Source organism: Octodon degus, unplaced genomic scaffold, assembly GCF_000260255.1.
Source record: "Octodon degus isolate 3935 unplaced genomic scaffold, OctDeg1.0 scaffold00013, whole genome shotgun sequence".
Classification (NCBI taxonomy): Eukaryota; Metazoa; Chordata; class Mammalia; order Rodentia; family Octodontidae; genus Octodon; species Octodon degus.
This window is the reverse complement of record NW_004524589.1, coordinates 8609815-8627377: the sequence shown is the minus strand read 5'-3', so window position 1 is coordinate 8627377 and position 17563 is coordinate 8609815.

Below are 17563 nucleotides of genomic sequence, written 5' to 3'. Positions count from 1 at the left end.
TGCTTTAGACCACTGAGCCATCTCTCCAGCCCCAAAATGAATTATAGATTGCTGTGCTAGCACTGAAAATTTGGAAAATTTTTAAAAATAGTCTTATGATAGCTTTTAAATGCATAATATCCTAGAATTATATTTAATAAAATTCTTCGAGACTCTTGTATAAGAAACATTAAATGTGGTGAGATTATTTTTAAAGTTCCAAATAAAAGAAAAGTATCACACTCTCAACTATTAAAAGACTCAAAATTATTAAATGCGCTTGCCATAATTTCAATGTCACCCAATTGATTTAGTCCTTACCAAACAAAAATCTGAGCAAGTCTTTTTGGTACATAATACTGAAGTGACTTTAGAATTTAAATAGAAAAGTAGAAACCCTAGAACAACCAAACTAGCATAGAAAGTTTGGAAGATTGAAAGACAAGAAGATGTGGAAGACTCTGTGAGTTCAACTTTTACTATTTTAAAATAAATAATAGTGTCATGTTAGCAGTCAGACAAATTGATCTCCAAGATGATCAAAGACTTTTTGTAAAATATTTAAGTAATACAATAGGGAAAGAAAATTCTCTTCAAAAATGCTATCATAACCACTGAGAGTCCATATAAAAAACAAAACAAACAAGACTTGAATTGTAACTCACACAGTATGAAGATCAAGGAATCGTCTTAAATTCTTGGCCTATCATTCAAAATATAAAAATTACAGTTAAAATTCACAAAAATATCAAGTTCCAGAAAAAACGTAGAATTTTTTAGTTAAAGTAGATAATTGTTTCCATAAGAGACTGTTATTTTATGTCTGCAAAACTAAAAATAATTTTTTCGCTGAATTTCTGCATGGCAGTTAATAATTTTGAGTCTTTTAATAGTTGAGAGTGTGATACTTTTCTTTTATTTGGAACTTTAAAACAGAGACTGGAATAACTGTTTTAACATAACCATTAAATTACTTGCAACTTGAATGAATGCACTGCATCAAAAACTTTTAAAATTCCATAAAATTGGTAACCGTGTAAAATAATTTGTAAAAACATAAAACCAATAGTTTGCAAATTAGACAAAATTGAAATTTCTCTAAACTACAAGAAAAAATATTCTACATTATTAGTAATTAGAGAAATTCCACTGAAAACTGTAAGAAATTATCACTACCTATACCTCAAAGAGGCTAAAGCAAAAACCAAGAACCTCACTTTCAATTCAATATTGTCAAAGATGTAAAGGATAAAAAATAGCTTTCATGAGATGTAAGAAGGTACTACTACTCAGGAAAAATGAGTTATTTTTTAAAGCATATTAATTTATTCTATTTCAATGTATTACTTTAACTTAAAGAAAACATACACATATAAAAAGAAGTATGCAAAACTATTTATTGTTACATAAAAAAGAAAAAAATATTGTTTTATTTATGAGCTTCAAACTGGCAATAAACCAGTGTTTAACAATAGGAGAAACTGTGAAATAATCACCGAATGTAGTATTTTAACAACTCAAATAAAACTAATGATGTACTACAACAACATTGTCAGATATCAAAAAGGGTGGAGGGAGTGAAAAAAATCACAATGAATGGTAAATTTAACCTTGTATTTTGTACTGGGACTTAAAATCTTGACCTTGTGTGTGCCAGGCAAGCACTGCACCACTGAGCTATATCCCCAGCCCTAGAAATGGTAATTTTATAGGGTTCATTTACATGAGATTCACAAAGAAGCAAAAGGCAATTGCAATCAGATTAGTGACCTCCCAAGGTGGGAAATGCTAATTAATTGAGAAGAAATAAAAAAGAACTTTTCTAGGTGGTGGATTTTCATTTGTATTTTGATACTGATATGCACATTTGTAAAAATTGTATTGCACTACATGAGAAATATTTTCACGTTGCATTACCTCATCAGTATACCCAAAAGTAAAATTAACATGATATTTCATAGTATATTTGCCGTAGGAGAGAGATATTCTTTCAATATGTTTACTTCATGCAATCTTACAATAAGGAAAAATTAAAACAGAAAAACAGGAGAGCACTATAGTGTCATGTGGATGATGTAGTTTTCTGTAGAGTGATGATCATTATTATTGCCTGGCAATTGAATTTTGCCATGAAACAATTTGACATGCTGGTTTGACATATGTCGAGTACCTAGCAGTCATTACTTGTATATTTGCTTGATTCTATTTTTAAGTAATAATTAGAATGTATTTAGAACAAGAAGAGAAGCAAAATAACATTCTTATTGTCTCTAAAATACTCTCTCACATTCATGTTAAACAGTAATAGTTGTCACAATAAGCTCCACAACAGTGTACTTTTCTATTAAGATGTTGCTGTTATAATTAAAGTTCAATTTTCCAATGGGTAATCTGGTTTTAAAATTCAAAATACATCAGTGGGCCTGGTGTCTAGCTAATTGTCATAGTGCTTGGCTACCATATATAAGGACTTAGGTTCAATACCCAGCACAATAAACAAACAGAAGAAGTTTAAAAAGAGGAATTTAAATTCAAAACATGATTTGATTAAAATAAATTATATTTCAATGAATATTCATAGTGAATGGTGTAAATTTAAAAAAGCATACTTCAAAAACTGAAGGCTTTCACTTTAAAATCAGGAACAAGAAACAGATGTCCACTGTCTCCACTGCTATTCAAAATAGTTTTGGAAACATTAGCCATAGCAATTAGACAAGAGAGATAAATAAAAGGAATAAGGTTTGGAAAAGAAGTGAAATTATCATTATTTGCAGATGACATGTTACTCTATATAGAGTACCTCTAAAACTACACCAAGATTCTTGCAGATCTAATCACCAAATTTAGCAATGTAGCAGGATACAAAGTCAACACCCAAAAATCAGTGACGTTTTTGTATATAAACAATGCACATACTGAAAGAGAAATTAGGGAAACAATACCTTTCAGAATAACATCCAAAAAATGAAATACTTAGGAATCAATCTTACACAGGATGTAAAAGATATACAATGAAAATTATGCTACCCTGAGAAAAGAGAGTAAAAATGATTTCAGAAAATGCAAAAAATATTTCATGCTCCTGGATACAAACAACCAACATGGTGAGAATGGCCATATTTCTAATATTGTTATACAGATTCAATGCCATCCTGATTAAAATACCATTATTATACCTCACAAAGCTAGACAAAAACTTCCCCAAATTCATTTGGAACTAGAGAAGACCCATAATATCACAAGCAATCCTGGGAAACAAAGGAAAGGCAGGATTTACACAATCCCTGAACAGAAATTATGCTGTAAAGCTACAGTGATAGAATCAGCATGGTACAGGCAAAGACAGACCTGAGGATCAGTGGAACAGATGAGCCACCTTATCTTTGACAAAGGGGCCAAACAAGCTCTCTGGAAGAAAGATAGCCTCTTAATAAATGGTGCTGGCAGGCCAGGCAAGTAGTTCAGCAGATTGAAAGGTCTGCAAGCAGGCACAGGGTCCATGGGCTCAATCGCCAGTCCTGCCTTGCCGGCCTGGCCCCTGGTGTATGCTGAGAGGGTGAATGAGACTGGGCTTGGTGGTGTGCACCTGTAATCCCAGCACTTAAGAGACTGTAAACAGGAGAATTACTATGAGTTCTATTTAGTAGTGAGACCCTGAACACCCTGTAGATCCTTTCCTAAAATACAGGGAAAAAAATGGTGCTGAAAACACTGGTTTTCTACACACTGAAGGCTAAAACAAGACCCATGCCTATCACCATGCACAAAGCTACAGCCAAAATTGATCAAAAATATAAATATTAAAACAGAAACACTAGATCTTCTGAAGGAAAATCTAGTACGAAACCTTAAGGACATAGGGTAGGTAGAGAATTCATGAACAAAAAACTAACTGCACAGGAAATATTTCAAAGAATCAAAAACTGGGATTCTATCTTTTTTAAAAGTTTCCGCACCTCAGTGTAAATGTCCAAGAGAGTGAAAAGAAAACCCACAAATTGGGAAAAAAAATTATAGGTGACTGTCCGTCCGACAAAAGCCTTCTATCTAGAACACATTAAGAGTTAAAAAAAGTTCATGTCCCCCAAATTCAAATACCCAACCCAAAACTGGGCATATGAGATGAATATTCAATTCTCAGAGGAAGAAATACAAATAACAAGTAAATATATGAAAAAATGTTCAATATCACTGTTCATTCAAGAAATGCAAATGAAAATAACACTGAGATTGCATCTAACTGTAGAAAGAAAGGGTAACATCAATAAGTCAGCCAATTAAAAAATCCTGGATGGGCTGTGGAGAAAAGCAACTCTTCTCCACTGTTAGTGGAAGATGAAATGGTACAAGTATGGAAATCAGTGTGAAAGTTCCTTAAAAAGTTAGGATTGGAAATCCCACTCAGCCAGCTATTCCCCTTTGGGTTTTTTCCCAGAAGAACTGAAAACTTCATACCACAGAGTTATATGTGCACCCATGTTCATAACAATACAATTTGTTCAGAGCTAAATCTTAGAAACAACACAGATGGCCATCAACTGAAGAATGGATAAAGAAAATGTGGTATTTTAATACTATGGAGTATTATTCTTCTATAAAACTGGATAAATTTGAGTTTTTTTAAACAGTAAAAGGATGCAACTAGAAGACATACTTGTAAGTGGAATTAATTATACTGCATGCACAAACATCATATTGTCTTCTTACTGTGAGAAACTAAAAGAGAAAAATGGAATCTGAAAGGTACAATAGATATTGCGAAAAAGGAATTAATTTATTTGAAAGGAAAGATGTACTTAGTTGAGGAGAAGGACAGAAGAGGGAGTGAGGGAAAAGATTTACCTATGTATGTAAGCGGGATCATTTGGACAACTATACTGTGCATTTCTGCTTATCTATGGAAAGGAGCATTTAATGCTTTAGTTTGTTGTGTCTCTTTTTTTCAATTGTACATTTTCTCTCCTAAATTTCCATACATTTCTGTCTTCCTCCAATTTTACATGCATACATCTGGCAATATGAATAACTGTTTCAAAGAAAACACTATTACAACAAGCACTGTGAAATTCATATTACTTTGTTAATTGAAATTCTGTATCACTTGTAAATTTTTCTACTGTAATTGTAATTTGTACTTTCTTTAAAGAATAAAAAATTTAAAAACATACTTCGCATTAATACAATGTTTTTCTCAATTTATCTATTTTTTTACATGATTGTCCTTACTAGCTTTGAGGGGAGGTAATAGGTTAAACATTAATCCACCTTCTCGCCTGTTTTGGAGATTGTTCATTTGCTACGGTTACACAGAAGTGAACACTGCACACCAACAATAACTGTTTAGTTGTTACATAGTATTTGAAATGCTAATTCAAAAGGAACTAGATTTGGGTTTGACTAACTTTTCTTCCACAAATAGTTCTTTTTCTAATGAGAAAGTAATAAGAAGACAGGGAATTGTGCTAGTTAACCGTTGATGGTCGGTTTCCTTTCCCTGAAGGAGGGGACAGTGTCTGTGGATGAGCAACATCAGAATCTGTGGACTGAATAAAGCAGAATATTGCAAGTGAAGACAGGCCTCCACTAATCAGTAGGAAGGCTGAAGAGAATGAAGAAACTGATTCCCCTGTGAAGAAAGATCTTTTCCAGGCTGCCTGCTTTGAGCTGTAACAAGTCTTTTCTGCCCTTCAGACTCAGACTCAAACTAATTTTTTGGGCCCTGAGGTTCCTGGCTTTTAGACTACAGTGACACTCACGGGCAGCTCCTTGCTCCTCAGACTTTTCCCCTTTGTCTCCAGCTTGCTGACTGCTTATCCTGAGACTTCTCAACACCCAAGAAAATGAGAGGAGATTCACTACAATAAGTCTCTTCCAGTGTAACTATGTGAATTCTATTGGTTTACTTTCTTTAGAGATCTTGACAAACACAGTTATAATACTTGGGAAGACTAAAATATTTTAAAACTGGGAAGAGGAGCTCTACTTATCTCTCAACAGCAGATTTAGAATGCTGGCATCCTTTGGGTGAACTTTCACCTCCAAGACAAGATTCATAGAAGAGAATGGGGACTCTTATTCATCTGCACAAGTTCTAGGAAACAGCATGGTGGCAGTGAATACAGAAGTGTGGGAGAAACTTCAGTGATTATTTACACAGAAAAGACCTGTGTTAACAGAAAACCAGCAATATATCTTCGTGCAGAACTATTCATGAAATGTGTTAACTTAGTGTGCCTTATTTATCTTGAAATAGATTCTCAGTATGTATCAAAATTATAGAAGAAAACAATTAGGATCTCACTTTTCTACCTGACAAAATCTCACTCCAAGCCCCCATGTATCTCTCCACATGACTTGTCTCCCTTATTCCACTGAACAAAATTGAAAGTACCCTGATGAGTATGTCAGGCATCTTCTGGGTGAGAGCTCAGGCTTCGGCAGGAGTTTGTACTCTGCCGTTGTTTCCTTGTTCAGGGCTGAGCTGAAATGTTAACTACTTATTCCAACTGGCAGCCCTGCAAAAATTTCTTTGAAAGCTGGGGCTAAAATTGTAGTGGTGGTAGCTGTGAAACAAAAGCAAGACAACCCACATTTATATCACACAAAGTAACAAAAATGGACCAAAGTATTGTCCCTAGACCTGACCAAGCTTTAAAGAGAATAAAAGCAAATATATATTCACCCCCAAAAAGTCATTGAAAGTGAGGTAGCTGGAATAAGCTTTGACAGTTAGCCATTTAATCTAAATAGAAGGATGGCACTGTTTTCCCAGCTCAGAGAATGTGGGATGTTTTGGAACCAGTACCAAGGACTTTTGTGTGAGTCAAGAATTCTCTGGTCTCCATATGTCTGCCTGAATAGTGTATGAGCTTTTTTATAGGTGGAGAGATGACACCTATGGTGGTGGTGGTGGTGGTAGAAATGATGACAGTAATAATAATAATAATAATAATAATAATAATAATAATAATAGCCAGACTTTCATATTTACTGGGACACCAGAAATTTTCTAAAACCTTGCATGTAACAGATTAACTTTTTACAATAATCCTATGAAGATGAAAGTATTTTTAAATTTGCAATTGAGGAACATCAGTACAAATCAATAGGTACTAAGCCCAATTATGCAAACTTTTAAAAACAAAAATTGAATTCCACAGTAGAATCTGTTCATTTTATTCAGACAGTGTTCAATGACATGGCAACTCCTTATCATGTTTGTGACAGTCTAGATAAACCTCCAAGAATAAGCTCAGTTAGAATCCCCTTTCGTCCATCTATATTGAGCATCTTAGATGCTCTGAAGGCTAGTCTAATTCTTCCAGATACTAATGAAAAATCAAAAGAACTTGGGTTTGTTTATATGTATATTTGCTTTAAGTGAAGATCTATTGCTTATTAGTTTCAGGAAAAACTAATTTTTTCATATTTAGAATGGCATCATAATAGAACTTTATGTACCACTGTGTTAAACGAATAAATTAATGTATACATTGTTGTGTTAGGCTGTGTTCTTGGAAATAGACGTGAGACATACAACTGTGAATAAAATGTGTGAAAGGCCCAGAGTTGTGAGGTTAATGACTTGTGCACTGTTGAAGTGAGATGAAGCACCAAAGACACATTAAAGGAATCATTTTAACAGAAGCAGCCCCACTACTGTCTGTCACCATCTGGGGGACTGAAAGTGAAGATGGAAGGAGCTGGCCACAGCCTCTGAGTTTACTGCCTTAAAGAAAGTCTATCCCTTTACCTTTCCTTCTACCAGAGACGATCTCATCGAGCCTGACCACCCCTGAACAGAATCTGATATTCATTATCTGGTTAAATATTTTCTTATTCATGGATTATGTTTGTATTCTCAAGGTTTTTCAGAGAGTGGCAAGTTCATGAGCAAGATTTTTCAGGTCAGATAGCCAGGGGTGAGGACAAGGACAACCTCCACCAATCCTATTCCAGAATTTGATCCTTTTCATGCATACAACACTCAGGGTTATCAGCTATAAAGCATCTTAGCTATAACTTTTCTGAGGACAAAACCAGAATAAGGGAAAAAAACTTGCTTATTTGATATGACCATTCCTCTGGAGGCAATCAGAATTCCAATTGTCAGTGAGCAAATAATACCTTGCCTGACTGCTTAGGATTCAGCCTTCATTCGAAGGACTGTCTTCTGCTACCAAAAGTTTAGTGGAACCCATAGAAAATGAGCTACAAGGAAGTAGGAATAATGATAGAGCAGGCATCACAGGTACTTTAGAGATTCTGAGAAGATAATATTTATTTTCTATCCAAGCTTCCCTTTCACAAATCTAAATGGTTAATGACAGGAAAAGAGAAGAAAAGTAAAAGAACAGAGTTCCATTTCCCTTTGAACTACAGTCTGCTTAAGCAGTGTAGCTTGCCCTTGTTATAAACAGGAGCTAAGGGAGGAGAACTTTAAATAAAATCAGAACTCCAAGATGAGGAAAAACAGGAATGTTGTGAAATCCAAAAATGCTTATTTGAAAAAGTTTAGATACCTGAAATGTATAGTTAAACTTAAGTTTTAGTAAGGAATCCAACTATCCAGTGAGACAAGTAGAAGTCCTGATGCAACAGTGCTTTTAGCCATTTATAGAGAAATAGAAAAATAACAGTAAGTGTCTCTTCAGACACCAGAAAGTTAAATAGTTAGGATAGATATACAGCTACTTTCTCTTAGTTCAATGAGAAGAAAGATTTGTGCTAATAATGTTTAGTCAAGATGTCATCTCTGCATCTTATACTCTGAATAACTAGTAAAAGACAACAATTTGTAGTGTATTAAGTATTATAACTGTTTTACTAAACCGTTTTGAAACTGTCTCATTGCTATTTCTTTCTCATTAATATTAATATAAAAGTAAAATAAAAATAAAAAATAAAATAAAATTACATACTTGATCAGTATGCTAATTAGTAAGTCCTGGTCTCATCCTAGTTCTATTACTTGTTTGGTATTTTTGATGCTCACGTTGAAACTATGGAAATCACAGTTCATATTCATCCTCACATTTCTCCTAGTAGTTCAAAAATGGACGAAGACATAGTAAGACTAAGACTGGTGAAGAGATTTGCCTTTGTGTTTGTTTCCTGTGTGGTCAGTATCCTCTCTGCAACATGCTTTTAACTCTTTATTTTTGGCACACCAGCTGGCCAACACCACCTTCTCAGAAGTATGACTCACAAATCTACTGAGTATGCCTTGCATATTCTAGATTATAACACTCCCATTTCTTCCCTTTCTTCTCTCAGTATTAGGATGAAAGGCCTTTGGTTCTAAAGGATGACCATGTCAACTCGTAATAATTTGCATTTCCAGTTTTCCATCAATAGTTCAGCTATTTCTTGTAATAATAAATATCCTCTTAAAATAAAAGGTGGCTGTTTTGTTGATTTTTTGATTGGATATTGATTGATATGAACAAGTACAGTAACTACAAGCTTGATCAGTATGGATACTCAGCTCATCTTAGCTCCTGCTGTTGGCTTGAGGTGGAAATAAAAGTTGAAATTCTACTGTACTTTTTCTAAAATATTTACTTGACTAATAAGGGTATCATATTCAAAGTAAGACCATGAAGATATTTATGCATTCTTGATATAACAGTGATATATACAATTGAAGTGTACACTTTTGCTTAATTTTGGGCATATAACTATACATGTCTACCTGTGTGTATGTGCACACTAAGTTCCTTTTGTGTATACATACCAGAGAGAAAAATAGAGGAATGTCAGTTTAAATAATGATTGAAGTATTTTTACATTTATTGTGATCTTGCTTTGAATGGCATTGGCAAAATAATCATATCACAATTTCAAGGGCTCTGCCTTTCAAAGCCTTGTACTTGCTGACACTAACAATGTATACATCTATGTACTAGAAGTTACTACTAGGTCGCTAAATGGGAGCATTAAAGCTTACTCAATGCATAATTAAGGAAGGTACAATATAGTTGTCTCTGGGCTTGGTTCATTCCTCCTGTCAGAAATGATAGACCCTTGTTTTGCCATTGAAGAGTATGACTGAATTTATATAATATCTTCCCTGTGAAAGGATGGCATTTCTTGATGTATTTACTTCACTGGTTGAATTAAATTTTATTTCCTGCTTTTACTTAGTTTCTAAACATTTCTTTTTAATAGTTTACTGAACACCCCATGAGCCTCCTCACATATGGACCTCAGCTGTTTCACAAGACTGAAACCTCGTTCTGCAACAAGAGACCAGGTATTGTTTCTATCTCAAGTAGTAAGGAAGCCTCAGTCTGGAATCTTTGAACACTTTGATTTTTCTATACTTGGAACAGAGCTTAGCTTCTATAGTTTCTTATTATCATTATAGTTACAGTGTATTTTATTCAAAAGAAATATGGAAGCCATTCCAAAATATTAGCCAGTGGAAGTAATCGGACAAAAGTTAGAAATAAGAAAGTTGGGTAAAATTATGTTGCATGACAATAGAATAACTGAGGCAAATATGGAAAAAGTGTTTTTCTGTGATATCTTAAAGAAAGAACCAAGATAATTTGCTGAGGAATAAAATATAGGGCATGAGGGAAAAATAAATAAAGGAATACAAATACTAGTGAACACTTTGGATTGCCTATTATGAATGTATCACTATTTTAAATATTAGTTTTTATTTATGTGAGAAACTCTATTAAAATATTTTATAATAAACTCATTTTTTTCACTTCACAAATAAAAAAGTGAAGCTGGCTAAAGGTGTTGTACTTTGCCTAAGTCGGAAGTGTGTCTACGACAGATCAAGGATTGTTGTCCAGGCAGCCAACGCTTTACCATCTTGTTCTCAAGGGATAGCTTCACAGACTCCACGTCGTGGCCCCCAGAGAATGTACTGAAAAACTGTGAGAACAGAGGATATATCTAAACTGAGGAATATGTAGGAAATTAAAAAGACTTCAGGAAGAAAGGATCACAAAATTTGTGCTGGACATGGTAAATGTCAGATGTCAAAGGGAAGTCAGATATAAAAATCTTCAAATAAAAATGGGGACTCAAGCTAAAGAGATGTTTGACATCAGGGTGTGGATGGTGTTAAAATGAGCAATAAAATGTTATGCAAGGTGTGATTTTAGATGGGTCTACCTTCTAAATTTTTAAATCAAAAGGAAAACAATAATAAGAACAAGAGCTACAAAAAGAAATAAAGTTTAGAGAATGAAGTATTTGTCATATAAGAAATATTCTCCTTTCATTGTGTTTCCATATGGTTTAAATGGTTAAGAACAATTGTGACAGATAAGCTTCTTTTTGTTCTTTTATTTTAATATATTAAAATAAAAATTTTTTGAAAGTAAAATTAAAATTTGACTTCAAAATTTATTGGAATAAAAAGGCAATGTGTTCTTTCCTAACAAAGATAAAGCAACTTGAAAAAAATATTAACTTCTTAAACAATGAATTAGCTGAGGAATTTAACATAATATTCTTATGAAATCTCTATTAGTTATATATGTCACAGAAATAAGAGATAATCTGATTATAACGTTATTCTTTTTTTCATAAGTTTATTGAGAGACAAAGAGCAATGAGACAGTTCCAAGTCAAATTGATTTCACAGTTTCAATCATTAACACATTGCATACTCTCTTCCTAGTGGTTATTTGCTGTACAAAATACAGACATGATATCCTATTTACAAACACTATTAGAACAAATCCCTGTATTCATTAAGAGAATGTAACTATATATCTATCCTACCCATTTTGAATACACAGATACAAAATGGACATTAATCTGTATCCTCTTTTTGGTTTAGTTCTGTCATTTGAATATTATAGGTTTGTTAAATCAGCAAAATATTCTAAAAGAGTCCAGTAGCCCATAATAGTATTGGGGCTTCCACTTCACTGGCAATGTGAGAAATATTTGACCTGAGTCCCCTACAACTTAATATAACACCACGGCTTTACTTCTTATCCTTCGTTTTTATACTTTTCTGCTAGATGGTTAAGACCAAGATAAAGCAAGACCTATGCAACAAGAGTTGTAGCTTTTGGGTCTGATAAGGCCAGACAAATCCCCTCAGGATTTATCCTGAGATCTTGTACCTCGGATTGTAGGTCCTTTGTGAGTGTCAGCCATGTGGATGAGTCATGGCCATTGCTTGGCCAATGTGATCTCTGTGAAAGCCTGAGAGAATGTTTTTTCTCCATGTGACTCTCCTTAGGCACACTCTACATCATCGATCACTTTCCTCTTTGGCCCCATAATCTCCTTGATTAGAAAATTTGGGACACTAATAAGTTACATGATGTTACAGTACAAATTCTCATATGCTCTGAGTCTTAATTGACCTTGAAAGGCTAGGGCCAAAACGTTGGCTTATAACGTTATTCTTTCACTATGCAATTTTATGGTCTAAAAAAGATAAATTAAAAATAACACCAATATTTCATACTTTTTTTTTTTTGGCTGGCTCAGGCTGCCATAAAGATGGGTCTGCTAAGGCATGGAGAGCTTGGGATTGAACTGTGGTTCCTTGTGCCTGACTGGATTTGCCCCAGCAAGCATGTAAACAACTGAGCTAACCCCAGCAAGCCCACCCAATACTGTTGCATTTAATGAAACTATTATGGTATGTATTGTGTCAGTCAATGTAAATACATCACAAACATTAAATCATTTTACCATCTTGATCATAGTATATGTTGTCATAACTAATTTAAACAAGAAAAATTAAAGACAATTTATATATACTTAGAAATATGCATTGAGCAACTGGTAATGCCAGAATTTTAATACAAGTGTATTATAATAAATCTGAGCTTTTCATCTGTATAAAATATCATTGTAAAATAAATTATTCACTTTGTTCCCTTTCATTTCATTTGTTTTATTTATTGGTTGACCCCTCAAGCGTATACATCCACCTCAAGGATTCAGGAAAAGAAATTTGCACTTTGAACTTGCATAGGCTTTTGATCCTATACTTCTCTTATTCAAGTTAAAGGCAGTTATTTCATTTTCCCTGCTTCCCAAGTGACACTCTACTTCAGGGAAAGCTCTTCCAACGTTCTCATATCTACTTACTGCCATGCTTTTCCTGTGATTTCCCTGTCCTCTACAAGATAGAGATCAGCTGGTACTGTTAGCTACATTTTCTCCAATCATAAAGAGTATCAATAATATAAACTGAAGGGAATTTAAGAGCTATTTTAATTCAATTTTCTATTTTTTATTGGGAGAAAGATTGAAGCAGAATAAATTCCAAATGTATTCAGACAAAATTTGATTAAAATTTTGATCTAGAGTTAGATATGCGAACTTGGGTATGTACAAGCCCAGGAACAAATAGACTGAACTTGGGCAATGTACTGTCTGTTCTGAATTCTTTATTGTGAATTTTAGAAGCTTTATACAGCAGAAACCATTCTTTGCTCTTAAAATTTTACAAAATATGGTTTCAGGCACAGTTGAGACACTGTACATAATTTACACATTTAAATCTAAACTTTTGCTAAATTGCCAATTCCAGTTTTCCATTGTAGTTATGGTTCTTGTTGTTCTTTATCTTTTCTCTATTCAATTTTCCCCAAATACTTACAAAGCTCATATCACCTTTGAATCTCATCCTCAAGGCTGAAGATACTGCATCGAGGAGACTCAGGTGCCCCTGAACCGCCTCTGCTATACGACAGGAATTAAGAACACATAAAAGTAAATAGAAAACTAAAAATTCAGATGCTTGTAAATAAAATGTGGAATGCAAAACAAGGTAATACAGTAGGCTGAACAAGGAAATGGACAAGGCCTACTCTATGTTGGGTGGTGAGAGATGGCTGGACAAGAGACAGAGATGGAAGTGAACCCATCTGCCCTGTGAGGAAAATGCGATATAGGGGACTATGGCATACAACTGGCACTTAGGTGTGTTTCAAAGTTCACTTCTCTTCTTTGAGCGTCCAACTTGCTGGTAACTGATAACAATCTGCTTGTGGTAAAATCCTGGCACCATCAGATGTGAAGTGCATATTTAACTTCCCCTTGCGAGTTACATACTCACCTTATGTAACTTACCTTTAAAAATTCTCACTTAACATCTGTGGATGAAAGAGTGCTGTCACCAAGTAAATGAATGACAAAGTTTTCGGGGATATTTCTTGGTGTGTTTTTTTTTTTATTTTGAAAGAGAATAAAAATTATTTTAAAAAATTAGAAGTGATACAGAATTTCACTAAACAAAATGATAGGAATTTAACAATAGTGTTATGTTACATATTGTTGTCTTCTAAGTAGCTGTTCAGGTTACCAGATGCAAGTTTTCAAGAAAGATTTTAAGAAATAGGCAAGGAGTAAAGAAGTATTCTTTCTTAAACCTTAGTTAATTGAGAAGGCCAATGATAAAAAGTGGTTGTTTGTTTGTTTCCAGGGGTGGAGGATAAGAATGTTATGGGATTTGTAATTTTCTTTAATTTCAGGGGCAAATTATTTCTGGATTCAAGAAAAGAAGAAATATTGCAAAATTCATGCTTTAAGGAACATTGTCCTGGACAATAATTAAGAGTATAAGAGTCGAATTTGAAAATGTAGATACAATTCCTGAAAGAAGAAAAGTCAGACAAAACAACAAAAGGTTCTATAATGACTCCTCGACTTTCAGATAGAAAGATCTAAGCATAGGTTTATTTTAATGGTTATTGTACATAGCAGAGTTTGACTTCCTTTTATTTTTTTAAATAAGAAAGCATATTTGTACTACAAACCTAAGAAACATAATAGCAGGAGTTCTGCTATTTCTAATAAATGATATTGTAATTATGGGTAATATTGTAATAACTAGTGTTTCCCAAAGCACTAGAAATCGGCAGATTCTGGAAACTCAGGTAGCACATGAATGTGTATCGATTTATTTTGGGTTATTAATTTGTGCACCTTTGTAAAGAACCATTTAGTGATACTTATAATGGAAGAAAAACAATATTTATAGATCTGAGGTTGCACAATCATTCTTCTTCCTTCGAAAGTATTGATTTCTAGTTAATCATAAGCATAATTGATTTCTTTTGTTCAAAAGGAAAATGAAGATTGGCTTGTTTATGTCTCAAAATTATGCCTGCATAGTAAAGAGAAATAAAGAGGAAACTAAGAAAAAAAATTAAAGATTAAAAAATAGAAACAATATTAATTTTCACAAAGGAAATTTTGTAAATTGCCATCTATGTGGGGCATATTTGTTTGATGTATTTAGAGGAAGCTATGATTTTGTATATTAGATACATTTACTTATATATTAAAAATGATTTTTAACTTTTTTTTTGCTGCTTTCTCCACGTTTAAACATATAAGTGTCCTAACTTCTCCTATCTTCCCTGTTACATTAATATTCTTCCTCTACCCAGCCCTACTACCAGAGCAGTCTGTTGAAAAGTCAAGCTGGATTTTAACCATGTTTGCCTAATGTCTGTCACATGGATCCCAAAGTGGCATTCAGTGTCCACGCTACTCTGCACTGACCCATCCAGGTGGCACTTTCCCCCTCCAGGTCCTGGTCCTACACAACACCAGCTGCTCCACATTCCTGAGGTCTCAGCATGAGTGTCGCCTGCACAGAGAGCATCTTACCAGTCTAGTTAATCCCTCCTTTATCATATTGTCTTATGTATTTTCCATTGTAGTCTCTTTGCCTTGCACCTGAGTATTTGTGTATTTGGTTCATTTCTGTCCCTACCTTTAAGTAAGGAGAGAAAGACAAGAATGTTTACTAGATGTTCTTCACTATGCACAAAGTGGGCTTCTGGTAAATGCTTGCCAAATACATGAAGAAGTACCATTATGAGTCTGAAAACATACTATGCCATTGAGGGAAAAAAGGCAGGGAATAGAGCTTCACATCACAGCACCTGCCTAGCAAGTACAATGCTAGCAGAGAGAGAGACAGAAAGAGAGAGACAGAGAGAGAGAGAGAGAGAGAGAGACAGAGAGAGAGAGAGACAGAGAGAGAGACAGAGAGAGACAGAGAGACAGAGAGAGACAGACAGAGAGAGACAGAGAGACAGAGAGAGACAGAGAGACAGAGAGAGACAGAGAGACAGAGAGACAGAGAGACAGAGAGAGACAGACAGAGAGACAGACAGAGAGACAGAGAGACAGAGAGAGACAGAAACAGAGAGACAGAGACAGACAGAGAAAGAGACAGACAGAGAGAGACAGAGACTGAGATAGAGAGATAGACAGACAGAGAGACAGAGAGACAAAGACAGAGACAGAGAGATAGACAGACAGACAGACAGACAGACAGAAATAGAGACACAGAGAGAGAAAAACAGACAGAGAGACAGAGACAGACAGACAGAGAGAGGCAGAGAGAGGAAGAGACAGAAAGTGAGACAGAGAAAGGTAGAGAGAACATCAGTTTAATACCTCTGGACAAAAAGATCATGTGGTGAGAACACAGCATCTAACTGACTTTCTGTATTCTTCTTCTTTCATATCCATTGGCATTAATTAAACTATAGGTAGAAAAATATTCAAACCTCTGGAATTTTGCTACATTCAAGAACCAAATGCTTATATGACAAACATGGCAATTTCCTCTATATCCTGCTTGATGAGTTACAATCTCTGAATGTTGGTTTCTCAGGGATAGAGACAGCATCATCATCAATTAAGCACTGGAGGAATCTGGAGAACACCACTGGAATAAACTGATTTAAAGAAAGCAGATTAGGAGAATGTGGAAGGATTTTATTTCAGTTAACCTACAGTCATATCTGAAGTCAGAAATCTTGGCAGTGGCAATGAATAAAGCCTGAGGACATGTACTAACCACTCTGAATTAAATCCCCTTGTAGTTCAATAAAAGCTTAACCATGAAAAGGAGCTAGTCACATGATTGTTTGAATTTCTGAACTGAGGGACATAGAAAAGATAAGACACAGAAACTGTTCACTTTTCCTTTCTGATCATAATGATAGTAACAGCAGTAGCCAATAGGAGCGCTTTTCTTATGCATACACTTTTCTAAGCACTTAGCATATTTAACCACAGTTTCATAATAAAATTAGTATGTATGTAACTCATTTAATGATTGAGGACTATAAGCTTAGAGAAACCATCAAACCTCTTGCCCTATCCTATGAGATCATGGAGTTTGAATCCCTACCGAGACAATTTGAACATCCCACTATACTTTGCTGTCCTGGTTGGTGGTTGAAACACAGGCAAAAATGAAATCTTTGTGGTGTGGCCAGTAACAGTTCTCTAAAGAGACCTGTGATATTTAGCCCTCTATTCTCTTTCATTGGATTGTCAAAATCATTAAATAAATGATCAAGACTATAGTTGAGTTAAATTACAAGAGAAAATTTTCACCAGCACACAAACAGATCACAGGAAGGACACTGAGACTAGAGTCACGTTATGTGCTAGATCCTGGCGATCCATTTCTTCATCACTTTCTCATTTGTAAAAGATGTATCTCCTTCCTACACCCTTATCTACTTTTTAGTTTGTTTAAGTCATACTTTGGTTTGTCACATAAGAGAAAACATATGACAGTCAAGTTGTGTGTCTTGTTTGCTTGATGTGA